Source organism: Cupressus sempervirens, chromosome 5, assembly GCF_028749045.1.
Source record: "Cupressus sempervirens isolate cs-2001-9-10 chromosome 5, ASM2874904v1, whole genome shotgun sequence".
Lineage (NCBI taxonomy): Eukaryota > Viridiplantae > Streptophyta > Pinopsida > Cupressales > Cupressaceae > Cupressus > Cupressus sempervirens.
Genome location: NC_143122.1, coordinates 306,329,911 through 306,354,633, shown reverse-complemented (window position 1 = coordinate 306,354,633; position 24,723 = coordinate 306,329,911). Strand labels below are relative to the sequence as shown.

General features: G+C 34.3%; 1 pseudogene across 2 annotated transcripts; it reads right to left on the bottom strand.

Annotated features, from left to right (window-relative positions):
* Nucleotides 1–741: 741 nt before the first annotated feature.
* Nucleotides 742–4,604, bottom strand: LOC149555805 (pentatricopeptide repeat-containing protein DOT4, chloroplastic pseudogene; annotated as a pseudogene). 2 transcript variants are annotated; one of them, XR_016364566.1, is made up of 2 exons: nt 1,162–4,604; nt 742–1,078 (listed from the first exon to the last, which is right to left on the bottom strand). The product of XR_016364566.1 is annotated as a pentatricopeptide repeat-containing protein DOT4, chloroplastic pseudogene, transcript variant X1 (transcript). The 2 variants fall into 2 exon arrangements; XR_016364567.1 differs by having other exon boundaries at nt 1,167–4,604.
* Nucleotides 4,605–24,723: the final 20,119 nt, after the last annotated feature.

Here is a 24,723-nt window from a genome sequence, read left to right as displayed (position 1 = left end):
AGATGAGCAAAATGAGATAGATGATGATTATAGGGTCTAGTAGCTGCCAAGGAAGACAATACAACAGATTGAACGAGTCCTAGATACCAAATTGATGGTTACTCAATCCAGTTCTTATAAGTTGTATCTTGTTAAGTGAGAGGGCTTGACTGATTCTTACAACTCTTGGATTTCAGAAGCTGACTTACTAAAGTATAGCAAAACTTTTTCACTTCATACACCAGTACCAGAATAGCGAAGAGATCCGAATCTTCTTTTAGAGTAGGGGAGGATAAAGCGGAGCATTAACAGCTACCAGTTCGTGGAGCATTAACAGCCCCTTCCTTAGTTTGGAATTGGTTGTAACTGACCAGTCTTTTTAGGACTGTTTCCTACTATTTTAGTCTTCAGTTTTGAGTTTTAATGTTTTTTTTGTTGACAGTTGACAGCTGGCCCTTGTTTGCTCTTTATAGGAGTCTTCTATTAAGTTGGGAGTCTTGGTGAAGTTAGAGAGGTCTTTAGGTTCCAGAGACTGTTATGTTTGGGAGAATTTCATTGGAGATGTATTAGCTGATGGAATGAAATAAAGTTGATCTAATTCTCAAGATTCTTCCATTTTCTACTTCTGTTTCTTTTGCTGTTTCTCTTATTTCTGAGTAGTTGCAGGTGTTGATTTTTTTTTGGAGCTACATCAAGAACACACCCGCACAAGTATTAATATTCACACATTAACTTTATACAAAGAACTTAGGCCAAAAGGGCAGACCTGAAATATGCATAGGATTGCAGAATTAGATATAAGGATCACACAAAATGACTAAGATTAGCTTGAGTGTTCTACCAACCAGCTATTAGTCATATATGATCAGTCCATCAATGCTTTTCGATGTGACTTATTTCCAGAGAGCACCAGAAGCCACACTACAGGTGTCAAGAGCCTCTAGCTTGGCCTAGCTCTGTTACCATTTTCAATTTTGATGAATCAGCTAGGACTTCCATTTGCTGCTGAAGTGCTCAACCAACAGAACATTGGATCCTCTCCTTTCAAATTCCCTACTCCCGCTCCTCAAAATTTGCAGTCCACAGCTGCATGGGCTTTCTGGAAAACATTTTAACATCACGAGTCCTTCAAGGTATTATAGAACAGGAATTTATCAGTTTATTTTAGGTAATGATGCATACCATACATTGCATTTCATGAATTCAAAAGCATTATCTAGCCACCACCACTCCCTCCTTTCCTTCAAAAGACTCTCACCATGCACCTTTTTATAATGCAACACCGGATTGACAGAGCTTCAGTTAGAATCTCCAATGATGTCCAAAAGAAGGCTCTCCATATTTGAAATGATTGAAACAGTTTGCATCTCTGAAAAAAGTTTGTACCTCTGAAAATAGTTTCTCTTGCCACAATCTTTAGATAAACTTGTTTATGGCATTACAATCAACACATACTCCAAAGTTCTTGACAACTCTATTGGTTTTTCAAAGGATGTGGTTAACAACCCAAAAAATTGTCAGCTTCTCATTGTGGTGGCGGAGGAGCATTTAGTTCAACTCTTCCACGCCATTCCATATAGATCTTGTATATGGCTTTAACTCTGCTTCCTTCATTTCCCAACACAATTTATCCAATTGTGCATATATCTCTTGTGTGTGGGGACATGATATATCCACTACTAAAAAACAATGTAGCATTTTATGGTCTTCAATCCAACTACACCCTGGTGTCTTTGTGGACTTAAATCCAACTACATCCAGATGTCTTTTTAATTTCTCTATCTTTCATCAATTTCCTTATTTCTTGGACATCAACCCACCTGTCTGCTTCTGCATAAATGTTTGACATGAGAACATAAGGTGTATCAGTTTCTTTATCCAAATCCAAAATGTGTCTTGCCACAAGTTCCCCTAGGCTAATATTCCTATGTGACCGACAATTGCCAAGGAAACACATCCACAAAAATACGTTGGGTTTTATTGGCATTTTGATAATAAGCCTTAGGCTTTCCTCCAGATATCCAGCTCGGCCAAGCAGATCAACCATGCACATATAATGATCCACTGTAGGCGTGATTAAATAAGAGTCACTCATGCAACTGAAGTGTCTACAACCATCATACACTAGACCTGTAGCATTTTATGGACTTCAATCCAATTACACCCTGGTGTCTTTGTGGACTTCAAGCCAACTACATCCAGGTGTCTTTTTAATTTCTCTATCTTTCATCAATTTCCTTATTTCTTGGACATCAACCCACCTGTCTGCTTCTGCATAAATGTTTGACATGAGAACATAAGGTGTATCAATTTCTGCATCCAAATCCAAAATGTGTTTTGCCACAAGTTCCCCTAGGCTAATATTCCTATGTGACCGACAATTGCCAAGGAAACACATCCACAAAAATATGTCAGGTTTTATTGGCATTTTGATAATAAGCCTTAGGCTTTCCTCCAGATATCCAGCTCGGCCAAGCAGATCAACCATGCACATATAATGATCCACTGTAGGCGTGATTAAATAAGAGTCACTTATGCAACTGAAGTGTCTACAACCATCATACACTAGACCTGTATGGCTGCATGCAAATAGAACACTAACAATAGTAATATGGTTAGGATTAGTTTCAGACTGCTTCATTAGTTCAAATAGTTCAAGAGCATCCTGGCTGTAGCCATGCATTGCATAGCTTCCAATCATTGCATTCCATGAGGCCACATCTCGATGCCGCATTTTGTCAAACAATAAGCGTGCCTTCTGTATGCTTCCACATTTTGCATACATGTTCATCAGGGCAGTCACAACCACATTAAACAAAATCCCGAAATCAACTATTTTTTGATGGATCTCCATGCCCTGTCCCAAACCTCCAAAGTTGGAGCAAACTGGGAGGATACTGGAAAATGTTGACGAGTCTAGCTTTAAGTCAGCTAAATGCATTTGTCTAAAAATCTGCAAAGCTTTATCAAAACCTCCGTTGTGTACATGTCCTACAATCATGGCATTCCATGCAGCCACGTCTCGCTGATGCATTTTGTCAAACATTTCATGAGCTTTCAGTACGCTTCCACATTTGGCATACATATCTATCAGCGAAGTCACAACTATAATATTTGATAAGAACCCACTTTTGATTATTTTTTGATGCATATCCATACCTCGTTCCAAAGCGCCTAATTTGGCACAAACCGGGAGGATGGTGCAAAAGGTTGACAAGTCTGCCTTAACACCCGCCAGTTGCATTTGCATAAAAATATAAAAGGCTTCATCAAGAATTCCATTTTGCGCATATCCTGCAATCAAAGCATTCCATGAAGTTACATCTCGTTGAGGGATTTTGTAAAATAGTCTACATGCCTTCTGTACATTCCTACATTTTGCATACATGTCTATCAAAGCAGTGACAACCACATCAGACATATATCCGCATTCAAATATTTTTTGATGGATCTCCATGCCCTGTCCCAAGGCTCCTGTTTTAGCACAGGCTGGAAGAACGCTGACGAACGTTGCCGAGTTTGGCTTAACACCTGCCAATTGCATTTGTTTCAACATCTCCAAGGCTTTATCAAAACTTCCACTTTGAGCATATCCAGCAATGATTGTAGTCCATGAGACCACATTTGGTTTAGGCATTTCAACGAACAACTGCATAGCTTCATCAAGCACACCATTTTGCACATATCCTGTAAGCATTGAATTCCATGATATTGCATCTCGCTGAGACATTTTGTCAAACAATTCACATGCCTTGTTTATATTTCCACATTTTGCATACATGTCAACCAACGTATTCATCACAATTAGGTTATTTCGAAAACCACATCTAACTACCTTTCCATGGATCTGTAAACCATGTTTTAGAGATGCTATGTTGGAACATACAGGGATAACACTGGAGAAGGTGAAATGATCGGCTTGTACAGCTGTTCGTTGCATCTGGCGAAACAGAGCCAATGCTTGCTGACAAAATCCTTGCTTTCTGTAACCAGAAATTATTATGTTCCATGAGAAGATGTTCGGTTCACTCATGTTGTCAAAAACCTTGCAAGCATCAACCAAATTTCCACACTTGTCATACATGCTAATAAGTGCATTCTGTAAATTAGTGTTTGTGGCAAATAGAATTCCCCTGTTATTGATGCAAGAGTGGACTTGCTTACCCTCTACAAGGGTTTTCTTGGCAATGCATGCCTGCAATAGATGAAGATAGGTGGAAATATTTTCAGGAGGGTTTTGTGTTGTAAGTAAAGTGTGTAATGCCTTTTTTAACCGACCTTCGGCACAGAGTCTTCTGATACTCAGATGGATGGCGAATGACATTGTCAGATTAAGTGTTTAAACTGCCCGTCTCCCACTTTAAAATAGTATTGAGGTCATTTATTTGTTTCTTTCTATGTTTAAATCTGAACGAGAACGAGAACAGCAAAGCCATCTTCAAGGGCCGATAGAAAACTACGTCTTCATATCGAACTGGTTCACTTATCTGTAAATGAATAAACTACAATTCCGCAAAATGGCCTTCTGCGAGCTAGAATTGTGATATGTTGCTTTGATGAATAGCATTGTAAGAGTAGTAAGAATTGACCATTAGGATTTCATCTTGTAGTTTTTCAGTCAGATTTATTGATCTATGTTTTAGAGTAGGGAATCGTATGAATCCATCTCTTATGAATTTAAAGGGAATACTTAGCATTCAATGGATGTAGGTGATGCTTATATATTGAAGCACTACTTTCCGAAGGTCACCCGTCCCAATACTAATCCAGCTTTAGTGTGCTTAACTATAAAGTTTCCTCCATGATTAAACCCGCTCTACTTGCAACTCCATTTGCAAAACCTTCACCGAGTGTTGTGCCTTACAAGAATTTGCAACTAATATATATTGTAGAGATTTTATGAGGAAAGTTTATGTAAACTTTATAATTGATGTTTTATGCATAATATCTTTTCAATAAATGAAATATACTTATATGAATACAATAATATGCAATATAGTCACTTTATAATTAATATTTTATGCATAATATTTTTTTAATATATGATGTGTGTGTGTGTGTAGACACAATAATATGCAATATAAATAAATAAATAAGAAGAGTGTACTTCTAGTTAGTTGTCTAAATATAGGATACATTGAGATAACAAGTATTTTAATTTCTATGGACTTCTACGCATGACAAAATTTTAATTCAAGAGAATCTTGTCAAAGGGGTTTCCAGTATTCTAATAGATGCATCCTTCATAAGAAGAATGAACAAACACTTCAACATCTCTTTACCCATTGTTAATTTGCCTCAAAAGTATGCAATATGTCTTACAAAAGTTTAGCCTTCACTATGTCTTCGACAAGAATATTTAGCAATTTGTTTATAACTAGAAATGCCTTTTAGATCGCCCTCTCATTAGGCAGTTATGGCAAGAAATACCTCCCACATGTATGCTTGTGTTTATGGAAGGAGAAGAGCAACATGATTTTCAAGGACATTGAAATCATTGTTGATAGTGTTCTTTCCCACTATTGATAGTGTGCTTTCAATCCTCAAGAAACTCTTGTTGAAAAATATTGTTGTAAGAAATTGGAAAATCCCTAGTTGTACTCCTCCAACTTGGGATTGTAAGCTCACAGAAAGTTAGAAGCTCTTGGAGGATTTTTTTATAAGTTTGATAATTGAAAGAAGATTGCTAGAAAAAATACAATTTGGAAAGCCCCATACCCACCTTGGCTTAGATTGAATTTTTGTAATGGTGTAACCAAATTGGGTATGGCTATTGGAGGTAATGTGATTGGGGATCACAAGGGTGACTTTGATGTTTCTTACAGTAGAAACTTGGGGAGTTATAGCAGCAATCAAGTGGAGGGGATGACTCTATTTTGGAGCCTAAAGATTGCTCTGTCGATTGGCATTAAAGCCTTGCAAATGGAAGGTGAGTATAAGTTAATTATTGAAGTGACTAGAGGGGAGATGACTATAGGATGGAAAGTGAAGAAAATCCTAAAGGATATAAGAATGCTTTTAGCAAGTTTTTATGAGTTCGTCATACAATATACCTTCAAAGAGGGCAATGTCATGGTTAAGTCTATTGCTACTACTAGTTTCGAATAGGTTGGCCTATGTTGTTAGAGAATGACTCACTCTCTACCTAACATTATGTAGTCACTTTTAGAGAAAGAAAAACTTCCTTAGTTCAAAATGGAGATTGCTAATTTTGTTTTTGGATGAAGGACTGCTCACATAAGGGTACTACCTTTTTGAAGTTGGATATGGAAGGTGATAGATATGAAGTGCAATAAAAGCACTAATTTCTATCATTTATCTAAGTTTTTATGACTTTTTTTTTTGTCAACTTCAATTTGGGGTTCATGGTGGGACCAATTCTATGTTGAGCTAGACAAGTGCGACAACTACAAAAACAATATTATTGTTTTTCATACATGCAAGAAAGGACCTGAATTCCTTAGTTTATCGAATGCATATCAAGCTTTGATGAAATTTTTTCTTACCAATTTGTCTTTTTATGGGTAGAGAGAAGAGTTACCATGGGGGGCATCTCATTTGAGGTGAACAAGGAGGTCATTACTCAACCCACAAACTTCTTGATGGAAGGATAGAAATGGAAAAAGGATGAGTAGGGTTTCAGACATGGCTAGCCTCAACCAATTCTTCCACGAGAAGGAGCAACCTATTAAATTTAGTGGGGAGGTTACAACTAAGAGAAATTACTAGAGTCCCAGGACCAAGTGTATACAATTGTCATGAGATATTTTACCTTCAAAGGAAGATTTGGGGTGTATCATTATTGTCATACACCTTTTCTGAATCACTTTAAGAATAATGGTCCTATTTCGTTTTTTCCTTCTCCACTCAATGGAGATTATTCATAAGGATGTTGTGGATTCCAAAAATTTGGGTAAGAAATATAACATCTCACATCAAGGCCTCATGTTTAGGCTATCACTTTCATCTTGCACTCTTTCCTCCATGATCTATTATTGTTAACTAAACTCATACTTCCTCAACCTATCCCACTCCACAAAGCTAGCTTGATGGACTCTTGGGCCCAAGTAAAAATAAATACATCAAGAAGCCCACTCTTAAAACCCCTCAAGTATCTCTAACCAGTTCTCCTAGCATGGTATCTATGGGCATACCGAAGGATAAGAAGAGTCAACCCTCTTTAGAATCTTAAGACAAAAGTCACAAAGAAAACCAAATTTAATATTCGAAAAACTAACTTAGATGTATAAGTTACAAAAGAAATAGGTACCCTCTTCCACTCCACCAGACTTGCAATTAATCCTTTTAGGAAGGGGAATAGTTTGAAGGGGAATCAGAATCAAAGGAAGTTAGAGGTGATGAAAGAAAGAGCTTGGATGAGAAAATGTCATATAAGGAGGCTTTCTCTATTGTTTCTAGTAGTTCCTCTCACACTTACAAAGCTTAAAAGTTGAGTTCATTGACCCCACACATAATGTAGAGAGTAATAACAAAGTGATGTCTAATGTTAAGGAACAAGGATAAAATCACAATTGAAGTAGATTGTGGTAGATGTGGAGCTCTGTGGAAAGAAATTGATAAAATAAAAAAGGAAATAATAAGCGTGGATAGTGATTCCCTAGAGGTAATTTTTTTTCTCTAAAGTTGATGCACTCCTAGTCCACCACACTATATTTATTGTCGAAGGACATGTTGGGTGAGAAGAACACTAAAGATTGCAATTATGAGAAACTTTGCAAGTCTGGAACTAAGGATTGGGGAATGAGTGCAAATTATGTTGTTAAATAAATGCACACAAAATTAGACCTAGTGTTTTAGTTCTTGTATTCCTTTTTTTGTATTGTTGATTTTGGCTTTAGAGGCCTTGTTTTAGTATTGGACAAAATTACTAATAATCTTTCTTTTCTTATTAAAGACTTATATTGGTGTGACCATGCATGGCCTTCTATGCTAGTAATACTCTAGGTAATATATTTATGATGGTAATGGTGTTTTTTTCTATTATGACTGCCAATATTTTAATGGTTTTTGATATGTGGAAGTCATGGTGACTGGTTAATGTTTTTTCTCTAAGATAACAATGTGAGTTTATTGACTATTTCCCTTTAGGAATTCCACTAAAGGACACCACCTTGGTTTTTTTTCTTCTTAATATATTAAGAAAGTGTTTGACATTTGCAAATATAGAGCATTATTTATCCTTGTTGAATTCAAGTATGCTTGCGAGGGATAAGAATCTTTTGTTTTGCAATTTTTCTACTCTACCTAATGTTTGCAACTCATTGCTTTACTTCCTACTAAATATGGGAAAAGGTGACCATGAGAATATTTAGTTGTTTGATAAGAAAATAACTATTTGAAATGAATTGTATATTGTTTTTGTAAAGCTCTTTAAAAATGCTAATTAATAGTCAAATATAAGTGTATATAGACATAGAATGTATTGACCATTTGTTGGTATCTCTAAGTCTTGTTTCCTATTAGTGTCAAACACTTAGTCATATACAAGGTAGACTCAGTCGATCACCACTGCAACCTAGTTACTCCATATAGGTTGAGTCATGTAAAGACTTGTAAATAATCATGTATACGATGAGCTCTAGAGGAGGTGAGAAAGTCTTTGATCGTTGGGTATTTTCAGTATAAGCGAAGTATAGTTAAGGCCGAGCAACATAAAAAAGAGTTGTTATGACAAAGCATCAGAAATAGTATGTTTCGAGTAACACAAAGAAAGCATAAATATTAGAAATGATACAAACTTTGAGTTAACCATTTTAGAGATGACATGGACATGATATTTATTTAACAATTGTAGAGTTTGTTACAGAGGTTGTTACACATTTATGACATGGATCAACGATGCCTATGAGGAATGGACAACCGATCAGATGAAGAGGCAAAAAGGGAAGTGTCTAGAAGACTCTTTAGATGTCTTTAAATAGGCAAATCCAAATCTTATTTTTGATATAGTGGAGTCAGTTATCGCAGAAGAGATTCTGAAGTGTGTGAAGCAAGAAAATGAGTTAGGTTTTGGATGTTGCATGCAAGAGGGAGTTGTGAAGAACATAGTTAGTGATCTTATGAAGCAGTGAAGGACAGAGTAAAGACATATCATATTGGAGATCAGATCAAAGATTGGAGGGAGGAGATCCATAATCAACAATCATAGTGCAAACCAAAGGATCAGGTACTAAATTAATTTTGACAGATTGAATCAGGGAAAATCTCTTAACAGAGTGGTTTTAACAAACCTTTTTAAATCTCCTAACAGAGTCTTTACTTTATTGTTAGTGTAAAAATGCTTTAACAAGGTAAGACTTAATAGTCTTATAAGCCTTTAGTAGGGTAGATGATCAAAATTGTAAACCTAACAGGTTAACTTTGTTATTGTAGTAGTGAAGATTTGTGGGTGTTATTCCCATTCCAGTTCTACCTACACCTTGGAGGGTCTCTGAGTAACCAAATTTTTTTGTTATGTATTTATGTTATGTGGATGAGATGCATAGTTAGATCTACTTATTTTAGTATTTGATTAAGTTATACATAGACTAGATGTGAGATGGTTGATATGGTGAATGCAGTAAAGATGTTTGAAGGATAAAAGTTTTATAGATCTTCATTGACCCCCTCCCCCCCCCCCCCCCCAACCCCTCTCAGTATCTTAATTTTCCAATTAAACTTTCAACATTTGGTATTAGAGCATTAAGTTCTCTTGAAAAGTCTAACAACTTGTGATTTCAAATCTTGGAGATAGAGGCTTACAAATTGGGAAAGATTATTGACAATCAAGTGATTGACATCCAACTTATATTGCAACAACTTAAAGAAGCAAGAGAGGAACTAAGGAAATCCCTAAGAAAAAGAAAGGAAATGGTCATTTTAAAAAATAGCACATAGCAAAAGAGGAATTGAGGAAATCCCTAAGAAAAGGAAAGGAAATGATCATTTAATAAAATGATGCAGTTTATGAAGAAGTTGATGCTCAAGGATTGTTTGACACTAGAAATTCAAATGAGAGTGATGCAACCATTATAGATCTACTAGACAAGAATGACATATTGAATGAAGAAGTCGGAGGATTGAAAAGAGAACATGAAATCAAGTCAGTGAGGCTATGTGAAGTAATTGAATAAAAGAAGAAAGATGAAGAAGACAAAGTTGTAGCTGAGGAAGACAAAAAAAAAATGGTTATCAGACTTGAAAGGTCATCTAATGTGCAAAAGCTTACAAAAACTCAACTAGACATGATGAATCAACCGATGCTTTCAAATCAAGAATTGAATAGGAAAGACATGAAGATTAAAAAATATAAGATCATAGAGTGACCTACTGAGTAATGAGTTAAGATCTGAGAAAGAACTTGTGGAGATGATGAAATGCCCAATAAAGCAATAAAATACTTTGAAGAACAAATGAGATCACCTAGGTCATCTGGTACTGGACTAGGAAAGCAACATTCATCTACTAAAGAATGAGAATCATCCAAAAGTGGAGAGCTAAGGGATGCAAAATCAAAAGGAAAATGTGCATGCTATCATTGTGGTAAACTTGGACATACTGCAAATATTTGCAAAAGCAAGAATGGTATGCAAAACCTAAACTTAAGTTTAGTGGTTATTGTTTTTATTGCAAGAAGAAAGGACATGAAATACATGAGTGCAAATCAAGAATGAACAATACACCTACTGCACCTATATTTGAGGGATATTGTTACAATTGTCAAAATTTTGGACATAGAGCATATGAATGCAGATCACGAGAAATACCCCAGTGGACAAATAAAAGGTAGAACAATAGACCTAAGAAAGTTTTTTCTAAACATCACAAAGTTGGACATGTGAGCAAGAACTGTAGGACCTGAGCACCAGTACTGAACAATGAGCACAAAAAGGGTAAAGGTGAAGTAGATGATGAGAAAACATAGAGAGATATAAATAAAAACTAGAAGAAAAAGGTGGAAGTTGGAGGCAATGGAATAAATGAAGTCAAGATCACCCAATCCAATGGAGAAGGTGATCACATCATCTCAAATTGATCAAGAAAGGTATGCAAGGAATCGTATAGTTAATGATTTATCTTACATCATTTCCTAACATAAATGTGCAAAAGTTCATATCTACATGAGAAAAGATGCATTAGAACATATCCATGGAAAGAATAGTGCAAAAGAATCATTTATACATTGAGTGTCAAAATTCAATAAAATAATTTATATTAACCAAGCATTGTAATATGGACCAAGTAACCCCAAATGTCAAATTGATGTATAGGTATAGTTAGATGGAATAGACCAAGTTGTATAATGGTGACCGAGTTCAAAAGTGTAGTAACAAAAGAGACAGTTGGATTCCACCTAGCAGTAGACATAGCATTCATAGAGACCCTAACCTGAGTGAATGAAGGTATATATCGAGAATTTGAAGGTATTTTACACACCTTGCATTTAGATTTTGAGAGCACTGAACGATTTGGGCAACTTGCAAAGTGATCTTAAGGAAATTCAAGAGCAGATTTGTAGGAGAAAGTGTGATCAAGTATTGATCTTCAGATTGTGCTAAGTTGTTGAGAGAGAAAAGTCTTAAAACCCCAACATGAGAATATGGTGTCTTCATTGTCTGTAGTGAAGCATCAAGGAGAAGAAGTTAGTAATGTCCAATTGGTGAAGAGTGACACTTGTCCTCCACCTAAGTTTCATGTTATTCCAGATATTGCTATGAAAGGCAATTCAATGGATGTACAATCATCAATACCACCTAAAGTTATCATGATTCATTATGTAAGGAGTTGTTACATGTGTAAACTTGACGAAGTTGGAGATTATGATATTTGTATGGCATATGAAAAATTGTGTGATGAAGGAGCTTTAAAAGATGGGTTCGAAATTATTGAGACGAAAGGGTTAAATTGTGCCCTAGATTTTATGAGGAATTTCAAAATTGATGAATTAAAGCTATGCTAACAAGAATTCATGATATGGAATTATGATTAGAGAATGGACCATTAAATATCACAAAGAAGGTGATACACATTATTACTGGCTACCCTACATTCGACAAGAAGAAGACAATGCAGTGCTAAAGTAAAGAACCTATTGAAGCCAACACCAAAGCTGATTGGAATGGACACAACATGTCTATTTCCAACATCATTGATCCACTTGTTGAATTCATAATGAGAGTAATTTCTCATAAGTTTTATTAGTCGAGCTAACTGAATAGTGTGTTTTCTATGACAGTTGATCAGGCATGGAAGATTGTGGTGAAGGATCATGAATATGATCTTGTCGAGTTATAGTTATTGCAACTAGCAAAGAACCTAAGATATATCAGGAAATTGAAGAATTCAATTTGTAAGTTTGGATCATTAATTATGTGTATTTTCTTTTTCACATAGAATTATTTTTCAGCTATTGGAAATGTTTCATGGAAACAAGGCAAACCTATTACAAGGCAAAGTGGTTATTTTATAACACAATTGGGAGAAAATTTTGAAGATTTTATGTTTCGTAGATTATACAAATAATACATTTGTACAAGCAGTTAAGGTGAGGACAACCTGGCTTAAACCTTTTGGGTATGAAATTGATAGTGATAATGTAAGTGCAAGTATTGTTGCACTATTAAATGAAGCAATTGATGCAAGGGTTGAACCCTTTAGCAAGTTTGAAGAAGCAAAAGACAGAATCACAATAGACATCAAGATTTCTTCTAAAGATAAGAAAAGTAAGAAAATAATAGAAGACCTAGAAAGAAAACTAGGCACACTAGGAAAAGGAAAAGAACCTTTGATGCTAACTCAAGGTCTTGGAGAAGATGAAGAAAATGACAATGATGTTGAGGAAGAGGAAGAGAGTGCAAAGAAATAGGGTAAAGCCCTAGTATTGGTCACCCCACCTACTAAGAAGGATAAAATAGTAACAACTGCTAAGCCTAAGGTGACAAATGTTGCAAAGGAGATGATATCCAAGCCCCTCTCACCTTCTACACTACCAAAACCAAGGACTAGGGAAACAACAATAGCAAGTTCCAAGCCACCAGTCAAGAAAGGAGTGGTCAAATTCATCAAACTAAGTAGCACAAGTGTAGAGAAGAGAAAAGTGCCTGCTAGTACAGGCTAAAAAGAGGAGGCTACAAAAGCAGAAGAATATTGAAGATGAAGATGTAGAGGAGATCAAGTTTGATAAAACTAAATATCACTGAGTCATTGTACCTACCAAGCCAAGAAATATTGATGAGGTATGTGCCAACATTAAGACTTTTATAGGCCTATCAAGATTCAAATATGTAGTATGATACATTGAAAAAAGTAGATAAAACTAAGGTAGAGGAGGCAATGATAGAAATGATGCCTAAACATAATCTTTCCCCTTTAGAATTTGAGAATAAGATACTAAATGACTTGTATAGTAGACTTGATAGGAAATGGAAATAGGCAACAAAAGTTGAGAAGCAAATTAGAGAAGACACATTGGCCAAGATTATGCTTGAGTTGTCAAATTAACAAAAGACTTTTTTTTTTGAAAGTATAGGAACTGATTTAGGACATTTATGATTTGACAAAATTAAATTTAAGTTGTTGTACAATAGAATGAATTACAATGGAATTTTTGGGTTAACCATAAGAAAAGGCAAACATGAGAAACAAGGAAATACAATAACTATTGAGGATGATCAAAGTGATGAGGAAATATTAGATGTACCAAGTCCACAAGGAAATATATCACCCATTTATAATGCTACACCTAACACTCCTATACTGCAACAAATAAGGGACTATCCCAAGGAGCATGATAAAGACTCAAATGTAGGTCAATCCACGACGAGTAAAACCAAGCCAGATGTCTTAGGACCTTAAGATGAGGGAGATAAGGAGAGAAGAAAAGAGAGTGTAGAGCTGAGTACATCCATTGTTGTTCCAAGAACTGAAGTACAAGCCAAACCGAGTGGTCATACCCCATCACCTACTCTTACTCTAGTAATGTCGAGTATCAACACTTCAAAAGAAAGTAAATGAAAGAAGATAGAGGGAAGTTCTCTAGATAATACTATTAGTTTGGATGAGATCATTGAAATGCCAAAATGAGATCTAGCCAATCTCACTTTTGAGAAAACAATTATCTTGTAGGAAATCCTTGCAAGAAAGAAAAATCAAGAAGAAATGAGGCAAGAACTACAATAGAAATATGTGTTGCATGATATTGAAGACATATTTTTTGATGCCTATGATATTCAAACCGTTGATAAATAGGCCCCCATTATCTCTGAGTTGGTATAAATTGTTGAACAAATCAACACTAAAGATATTGAAGGAAATGAAAAATTAATGGCATGGTCTACAAAGAAATTTGAAAACAAAGTCATAGAGAAAGTCTCTACTATAATTTCTGAGAGAAAGGTAGACCTACAAGCACTTGTACAAAGTTTAGGAAAACTTGTGAAAAAGACACAACTCTATATAATATATTATGTGATGTGCCAAGATTCACTAACAAATTTTAGGCAGACATTCAGAGGATTCAAGATGAAATGAAACAATTAGGTAATTATATTTCTCAATCAGCTAAATCGAGCTCAATGCATTACAATAAATTGTTGTTTTCACAAGGAAGGTTGGCTAAGCTATAAATAAAATATAGCTGAATGAGGGCCAAACTCATTTCTATTCAATCAATGTTGATACCTCACTTGGAGGTTATACAACGAGAGCTAATTTCAGCAAAGATCTAGTGCAAAGAGATCATAATCTTTTAATTGATGATAGCTCAATTGACTTGGCAACTAATTTGGAGCTCAAAAATCATATTTTAGAATCAGCTAGAACCACATGGGATCATGCTCTTTCCATGATCAATCAAATTCATAAATCATTTATTGATAAATAGGTTGGATTCCACCCACTCAACCCTAGCAATAGACATAAGGGACAAAAACAAGGGGAATGATGAGTTAAAAGGGGAAATGATGAAATTTTTGATATGAATGAAGTGAAATGATCAAGGGGGAATTATCAAAATAGAAAGATATAGAGATTTAGAGTTGAGAACACAGAAAAGGTATGAAAAAGCTATGATTAGGCTGATTTGAGTCATGTAAAGTATGGATTGTATACCATGTTAGATAAAAAAAAGATTTCAATGATTCTATAAGAACCGAATGATAGGCTTAGGGAGAAAACTGTTATTTTTGCATTATAAAGTTGTAATCATAACAAATTATTTTTGCCACTAATGTCAAAGGGGAGGTTGTTGGTATCTATAAGTCTTATTGTCTATTAGTTTCAAACACTTAGTCATATATACGCCAAAATCAGTCGGTCATTACTGCAACCAAGTTACTCTATATAGGCCAAGTCATGTAGAGAATTGTAAATAATCATGTATATGATGATCTCTATAGGAGCTGAGAAAGTCTTTGATCATTGAGTATTTTTAGTATAAATCGAGTACAATTGAGGTAGAGCAAAAAAATGAAGAACAATTATAACTGAGCATCAAAAATTGTATGTGTTGAGTAACACAAAGAGAACATAAAAATAAAAAATAAGACAAACTTTCAAGTAAACTATTTCAAAGTTGACATTGACACAATATTTATTTAATACTTATAGATTTTGTTACGAGGGTTGTTACATGTTTATGACATGGATCACCGATCCCTATGAGGAATAGACAACCAATCAGATGAAGAGGCAAAAGAAAGCATCTAGAAGACTCTTTAGATGTCTTTAATAGGAAGATCCAAATCTTGTTTTTGATATAGTGGAATGACTTATCGTAGAAGAGATTGCAAAGTGTGCAAAGGAAGCAAAGGAGTTAGGTTTTGGATGATGCATGCAAGAGGGAGATGTGAAGAATAGAGTTAGTGGTCTTATGAAGCAGTGAAGGATAGAGTAAAGAAATATCAGAGTGGAGATCAAATTAGAGATTGAAGGGAGGAAATATGTAATCAAAAATCATAGTGCAAATTGAAGGATCAAGTACTAATACAATTTGGACAAATTGAATCAGGGCAAATTTCTTAACAGAGTGGTTTTAATAGACCTTTGCAAATCTCCTCACAGAGTTTTTACTTTTTCTGTTAAGTGTAAAAATCCTTTAACAAGGTAATACCTAATAGTCTTAAAAGACTTTACAAGGGCAGACCCCTCACAAGGTAGATCATCAGAAGTGATCAAAATTGTAACCCTAACAGGTTAAGTTTGTTACAATAGTAGTGAAGATTTGTGGGTGTCATCCCCACCCCAGTTTTACCTTCACCTTGGAGGGTTTCTAGGTAACCAAATTTTGATGCTATGTATTTATGTTAGGTGGATGAGATGCATAGTTAGATCTACTTATTTCATCATTTGATTAAGTTATACATAGACTAGATATGAGATGGTTGATATGGTGAATGTTGTAGAGATGTTTGAAGGATAAAAGTTTTATAGATCTTGATTTAGCTGCCCCCCTCTCAGTTTTTTGGTTTCCCAATCAAAATTTCAACACCATTGTGTTGGAAACTAGAATTGAAACAATTTTTATGTTGTCATTGATGTCAAACCAATTGGTGAGACAGTTTTCTATCTGATATAAATTTCATAACTATTTAATTGATGAAGAGGATTTGAAAAGTTTATTATAACAAAAGCACCTAGAGGAAAGGTTGATTTATGAAAAAGAAATTACAATAGACACTTGCTTAGTTGGACTTTGACAAAATAAATTGATTTCTTAAATCATGTTACAAGTGGAGAAGATAATAATGCTAAAGTCTTAAAGATATGATCAAAGACATACTGAATACATGGGCATGGCTGAGTAGTAGAACAAAAGATTAAGGAACTTGAAGTTTATGTTGAGTGATGCTAGTGTCAACCAAGCATCAGAACAAGCCAAGAAAATTTAGTGTTGATTGAGCATCAATATCGATTGAGTGATGGGATATATGTCGAGAAAGAAACTTTAGTACTGATCAAGTAACCCAATGATGATCAAGTGTTAGAACTTAGTATTGGTCGAGAAACAACATTTGAATAGTTTGTGAGAGATCGCAATTCCCAACTAAGTAAGTTGATTTCTTGGGATATGGAAAGCATATTGAAGATAAGGATTGATGAGTTAGATCATTTAATTTTGAGAGAGGATTAGGTAAATGACCTAATGGACAAATTCCTAAAGTAGTTTCTAGAAAAGAAGAGTATATTCACAAAACGATGATCAGATTCATTGTATATGATGAATTAAATCATAAACCATAAGATCTATGATAATGGTAAAATGGAAAAAGATTAGAATTAACTATTTAAGGAGGAACAAGGCCAACCTTTCTGTGTGTGTGCAAGTAAGAAGAAAGGGGGAAGGGCTAAGAGTATGTCCCAAAAAGTTGGAGCAATTGTTGATTATTGATCGGTGAATCTAAGAAGAAGGTTGTAAAGAATTAAGAAGAGTGATTGCTTGAATAGTTTCCAAGTGAATCAAAGACAAAGATGACAATGGAGGTAAGACAATGAATCGATGCACAAAGGATCAAACATAGATCTGAATTCTCAAAGTGAGTTATACTCGACAGATCAAAACCTTGCTATTACTTTCTAACCATTGTAAACAATATTAGAAATCTTTAATTAAGGTTGACCTAACAGTTATATATAAATCATTTAACCAGGTGACATTCTAATGAAATGTTCTAAAGTCCTTTAACAAGGCCACTCCTAACAGGGTGATTAAATTCTCTAACCAAGTCACATTTAACAATGCGCTTTGTAACCTTTAACAAGGTTGGCTCCTAACAGAGCTCACTTTAGAAGAGTGAAAAATTGGTGACATGTTGCTAGTGGTATTTTCCAAATTGGGTTTCCATGTTAAATCCTAGTGTCAAACTTGTGTGGATGTTATTATGGTGTTTTGTTGATTAAATACTTACATTTTACAAGCTCGTTATTTAGGACAGTGGACTACTAGTTGATGTTACTAAAAGTTTGTAGTATAGACTAAGCAGTAAATTGATTAGATCTAAAGTTGTTTAAGTGTTTTTATTGTTCAATTAGTTCATCTAAATCTTGGATAACTGATTCACCCCCTCCCGCCCTTAGTGGTTTTAAATATTCTAACAATTTGTATTAGAGCATTGGTTCTTGTAGAGAAAAGTTTCAAGGTACTTGCAAGCTAAATATCGAAGATGTACAAAAAGGAGGTTCCAAGCTTAAACAAGGAGAACTTTCCTGCATGCCAAAGATTGATGAGGTTACACATAGCTAGAATTGAGGATTCTACACTAGATTTTGTGGACAATGCATATGTGTTGATATCTACAATCCCTCTGACCGCTTAATAACTAAAAGATAAGGAAGAGCACAATGAAACAATGTTGGAGATTGGTTCAATGTTAAGCTATGTTGAGTTTGATAACATAAAAGGTTGCAATAATACAAAGGAAATGAGGGATAGACTGAAGGACATCTATGCAGGAGATGATAATGTCTTGAGAGCCAAATAAAAAAGGTTTAAAGGAAAATTTGATGAAATGAGAATGATTAAAGGTGAGAACATAGTTCAGTATTGTGCAAGAATCAAAGAGGTTTTTAATGCTATCAAAGGAGAAAATGAAAAGATTGAGAATGAAATAGTGATGAGTAAGGTATTGAGAAATCTACTTCCTATTTATGTTATTAGGGTTTTTGCAATACAAGAATTGAGATGTACTCTAGGTAATACCCTAACTCTAGAAGGTGTGATTGGTAGGCTTACTGCTTTTGAAATGTCTAACTTTGATAACTACACTCCTATTACTATTGAATCTACTTCCAAATCACAACTAGTTCTTAGTAACAGAGGAAAAGGGAAACGGGTGAAAATTGATAGTGATACTTCTAATGATGAACTTGAAGACTTGGAAGAGGCAGAGGAAAATACAAAGGTGAACTTCCCATAATTTTTTTTTCACGTAACAAAGTTGGTCACATTGCTACAAAGTGTCCCAATAGAGAAGACGAGGATGAAAGGAAGCGAAACAAGTACAAAAGAAGAAGATATGACTGAGACAACAAGAAAAAAACGACTACAGAGACAACGGTAAGAAATCTTGTTAAATTGTTGAAGAAGAAATTGATTCTCAATCTGAAAGTAATAATGAAGAAGTAGTTTATGTTCTTATGAGAGAGGATTCTGATGAAGATAATAAAACTGCATCAATCTCATATGTGAATAAAAGTGATAGATAGATAATTGATAGTGGTTGTTCCAATCACATGATTAGTGATAGAAATAAGTTTGAGAATATTGGACCATACAAGGGTAGCTGTGTTAAATTTGGTAATGATGTTCCATGTCTTGTAAAAAGGAAAAGGATCAATACAACTGACTGATAAGATCAAGTGTGACAATGTTTATTGGGTTGAAGGACTTAAATATAATATATTGAGTGTTTCAGAGTTAAATAAATTAGGTTACAGAGTTGAATTCCATCACATAAAGGCTAAAATATTTTATGCAGATGGTAAATTAATGGGAAGTGATGATTAAACAAGATGCAATTTGTTCTATCTAGATTTATCTAATGCGACATTTGTTTGCACAACATTAAGATATTTGGTTATGGCCCAAGAGGTTATTTCATATAAATTTTGACAATTTGGTTAGCATTATCAAAATGAAAAGAGTAAGAGGTTTTCCAAAATTGAATAAACCTGGTAATGCCATGTGTAAACAATGCCAATTGGAAAAAATGACAAAGTCCAGTTTCAAGAACAAGTCATATTCATCAAATGATATTTTGGAATTGGTTTATACTGACTTGTGTGGACCTATTGATGTTCAAAGCTACTATGGAGATAAATATTTTATTATATTTGTTGATAATTACTCTAGAATGATGACAGTAACATTTCTTAAAGCTAAAACTATTGCTTTTTAGTTATTTAAGTGGTATTTGGCCAGAGTTGAAAAGGAGACAAGGAAGATTTTGAAGTGTTTGAGATTTGACAGAGGTGGTTAATTCATTTTCAATGAGTTCAACATATTCTGTAATGATAGAGGAATCAAGAGAAAGATGTTAGCACCAAGGACCCCTCCTTAGAATGGAATAGTTGAAAGGATAAATAGACCAATAATAGATTGTGCTAGAACATTGATGATGGAGAAAAATGTGTCACATAAATACTAGAGAGAAGCTATAAGTACAACTTTTATAACTTAAACATAGTGCAAGTCAAGTAAGGTACAAATGTTACACCTTTTAAATTATGGTATGGTTATGCTCCTAATGTGAAGTATTTCAAAATTTTTGGAAGCAAATGTTACATATTGAAAGATAATAGAAATGGAAAACTTGATGCTGAGAGTGATGAAGGCATGTTCCTAGGATATTCCACTAAGAGAAAAGCTTATAAGTGTTTGAACTCTAACACTAACAAAGTTGTGGAAAGTGCAAATGTGAAAGTTGATAAGTTTGCATAAATGAATTATGTTGAATGCGAGATAGAACCTAAAGACTACATTTTATTCATACATGTGAATGAAAATGCTCCCAACAGTCCATCTGAACAAGAAAACAAAGTTGTAGATCAACAAGAAGCTGGGAATATTGGTTTGCAAAAGTTGATTGCCGAGTAACAGACTATGGGTGCCAAGAAAAAATTAAATGGTGTCGAGTCACAGATAGAGGATGCTAATCATCAGGAAGAAAATACAGAGAAAGAAAAACATGTACTTGAACTTGAACAAGAGAGAGATAATGAACTTGCAATCATTTTTCAAGATGAACCCATTGAAGAACAAACAAGGAAAGATCTTGTGCTAGAAAAATAGGTGAGAAGAAATCATGCACCTAAATAAATTATTGGAGATAAAGAATATGGTGTTATGACAAGAAAAAGACTCAGAAGTGAAACAAGCTTACTTTGTGACTTTGAACCCAAACCTATGAAAGATGATTTGGAAAATGAGGATTGGATACAAGTAATGAATTAAGAAATTGAATAGATTGAAAAGAATAAAATATGGACCCTAGTACCTAGACAAAAAGATAAAAGTGTTATTGGAACAAAGTGGGTATTCAGAAACAAGTTGAATGAAAATGGTGAAGTCACAAGGAACAAGGCTAGATTGGTATGCAAAGGATATGCACAAGAGGAAGGTGTTGATTACTGGAAAATATTTGCCCCTATAGAAAGACTAGGAGGAGTTAGAAAGTTGCTTGTATATCTTGCTTGCAAAGGATTCAAGGTATATTAGATGGATGTCAAATCTTCATTTCTGAATGTGATACTTGAGGAAGAAGTATACATAGAACAACCTGAAGGGTTTTTGGATCCTAACAAAAAAAATATGTTGTGCAAGTTGTACAAAGCTTTATATGGTTTGAAACAAGATCTTAAAGAATGGTATGAAAGACTACATAACAATTTAGTGAAGATTGGATTTGCAAGAATAAATGATAACAATAATCTGTACTTGAAGATTGGGAAGAACAATGAGGTATTTCTATCTAAAAATTTTGTTGATGATATCTTATTTGGAGGCAAGGAAGAATTATGCCAATCATTTGCTGATGAAATGAAGGAGTTTGAAATGTCAATGTTTGGTGAGATCAAATTCTTTGGTGGCTTACAAGTGTATCAAATGAAGCAAGGTATATTCATTACTCAATGCAAACATATTAAGGAGATATTAGACACTTTTGGAATGGAAGATTCAAGACCAACTAGTACACCCATGGTTACTAGACACAAATTATTGAAGAATGATTATTCTACCAATGTGAACCAGACCTTATACAGATCAATGATTGGAAAACTATAATATGTCATTCATAGAAGACCTTAAATTACATTAGTAGTTAGGATAGTTGCAAGATTCTCAACAAGTCCTAAGCAAAATCACATGATGACAGTAAAAAGGATATTAAGATACCTGAAAGGAACAAAAGACTATGGATTGTATTACAAAAAGAATGATAGCTGAAGGTATTCACTGATTCTGATTGGCCAAGGAATGTTGATGATGGGAAGAGCACAAGTGGTGGTGCATTATTTCTAGGAAAGAGTCTAATTTCATGGACAAGAAAGAAGTAGAACTGCATTTCCCAATCGACAGTTGAAGCTGAGTATGTGGTAGTACTAATGAATTCTTTAAATATCATATGGATCAAGCAATTATTGAAAGGTGTGAAGGAAGAGATTACAAATCCAATAGCTATCTATTGTGATAACACAAGTGATATTAACATATCAAGTAATCATGTGATACACACAAAACCAAGCATATTACTATCAAGTATCATTACTTAAGAGAGCTAGTTCAAGACAAAGAAGTGAGATTGGAGTATGTGAACATAAAAGAGAAAATAGCTTTCCCTAAATATGCTCGTGAATATCTTAGAGGTAAAGTAGGGGCTTATTCCCCTAGACCAAGCTAATTAAACTCAAGTGAGGATTTGCATCAAATGAGTTGATCAAAATATCTTACAAATTGATGCAGACAATTCTACTTTAGGAGATGCCTAAGGTAGTAGTAAAGAAGAAGGAAAGAATGATGGATTAGTCATACAAAGATGATAGATGAAGAATCTAGAACTAACATGAATGAAACTATAGGAGAAAGATGCATGGGTTAAAATATCTTTGGCATTGTTTTCAAAGAGGGAGAGATTATGTTAGTTACCATGAAGATAGCTTAAAGATATCCAATGGGGTATAATGATGTAAGAGGGAGAAAGTACTTAGAGGGAGTTCCTATGTTAAATGGATGGGAATCATAATGAAACTAAAGATATTACTGAATTTATGAACCTACACATAGAGGGAGTTTCTCATTACAATAAATTTTTGGATTGTATGGTGACTAGAAATATTCTAGAGGTGTTGATCTAGAAGTGTTTCCATCAATTTCAAAGAGGGATATCATTGGAAACCATAATTGAAATAATTGTTATGTTGCCATTAACGTCAAACCTATTGGTGAGATAGTTTTCTATCTGATATAGGTGTCATATCTATTTGATTGATGAAGAGGATTTGAGAAGTTTCTCATAACAAAAGCACCTAGAGGAAAGTTGGAGTTATGAAAAGGAAATTTGGACACTTGATTAGTTGGACTTTGACAAAAATAAATTGATTTTTTAAATCATGTTACAAGTGGAGAAGAAAATAATGCTAAAGTCTTGAAGATATGATCAAAGATAGATTGAATGCATAAGCATGACCAAATAGTAGAACATAATATTAAGGAACTTGAAGTTTATGTCGAGTGATGCTAGTGTCAACCAAGTGCCAAAACAAGCCAAGAAAATTTTGTGTTGACTAAGAATTAGTATTGACCAAGTGACAAGATACATGCTGACCCAGAAACTTTAGTACCAACCAAGTAACCGAGTGATAACAAAATGTCAGAATGTAGTGTTGGCTAAGAAACATCATTTAAACAGTTTGTGAGAGATCACAATTTCTAGCCGACTAAGTTGATTTCTTGAGATATGGAAAGTGTGTTGAAGGTAAAGATTTATGAGTTGGATCATTTAATTTTGAGAGAGGATTAGGTAAACAACCTAATGGATAGATTCCTAGAGAAGTTTCTAAAAAAGAAGAGGATGAACAAAATGGTGATTAGATTCATTGTATATAATGAATCTAATTGTAAATCCTAAGATCTACGGTGATGGTAAAATGAAAAAAGATCAAAATTACCTATTTAGGGAGGAACAAGGCCAAACTTTTAGTGTGTGCACAAGTAAGAAGAAAGGGGAAAGCACTGAGAGTACATTCCAAAAAGTTGAAGCAATTATTAATTATTGATTGACGAATCTAAGAAGAAGGTTGTGAAGAGTTGAGAAGAGTGGTTGCAAGATACCAATAGAATCAGAAACAAAGATGACAATGGAGGCTAGGCAATGAATTAATGCATGAAGAACCAAGCATAGATTTGAATTTGCAAAGTGAGTTGTACTTGACAAATCAAAACCTTGTTGTTACTTTCTGACCATTGTAAACAATATTGGAAATCCTTTAATCAAGGTTGACCTAACAATCATATATAAATCCTTTTATCGGGTGACATTCTAATGGAATGTTCTAAAGTCCTCTAAAAAGGCCACTCCTAATAGGGTGATTAAATCCTCTAACTAGGTCACATTTAACAGTGTGTTCTATAACCTTTAACAGGGTTGGCTTCTAACAGAGATCACTTCAAAAGAGTGAAAAACTAGTGACATGTTGCTGGTGGTTTTTCCCAAATTGGTTTTTTGACATTAAGTCCTTGTGTCAAACTTGTGTGGATTTTATTACGGTGTTTTATTGATTGAATATTTATATTTTGCAAGTTTTTTATTTAGGACATTGAAATAGTAGTTGGTGTTGCTAAATGTTTACAATAGAGACCGAGCAATGAATTGATTAGATCTGAAGTTGTTTAAGTGTTTTGATTGTTCAATTGGTACATCTGGAACTTGGATAATTGATACCCCTCCTCCCCCCACCTCTCTACTATTCTAAATATTCTAACACATTGTTTAATACAAGTTGAATTAATTACGATGTTGTTTTCATTCAATATGAATTGCCCATTTGCAACAAAAGTCCTTTGGATTGTTGATTTATCATGAATATATTCTTTGTGAGTAATTCTTTATAACTAAGGGAGCAAGACTTTAATAGTATATTTATCTAAGAAACAATTTATTGTTTACTTGTTATCAAATGTGAAAATTTCTTTGAGGCTTACAGAATCAATGGATGTATGTAACTTATTGGTTGCATTGAACAAAATGATTA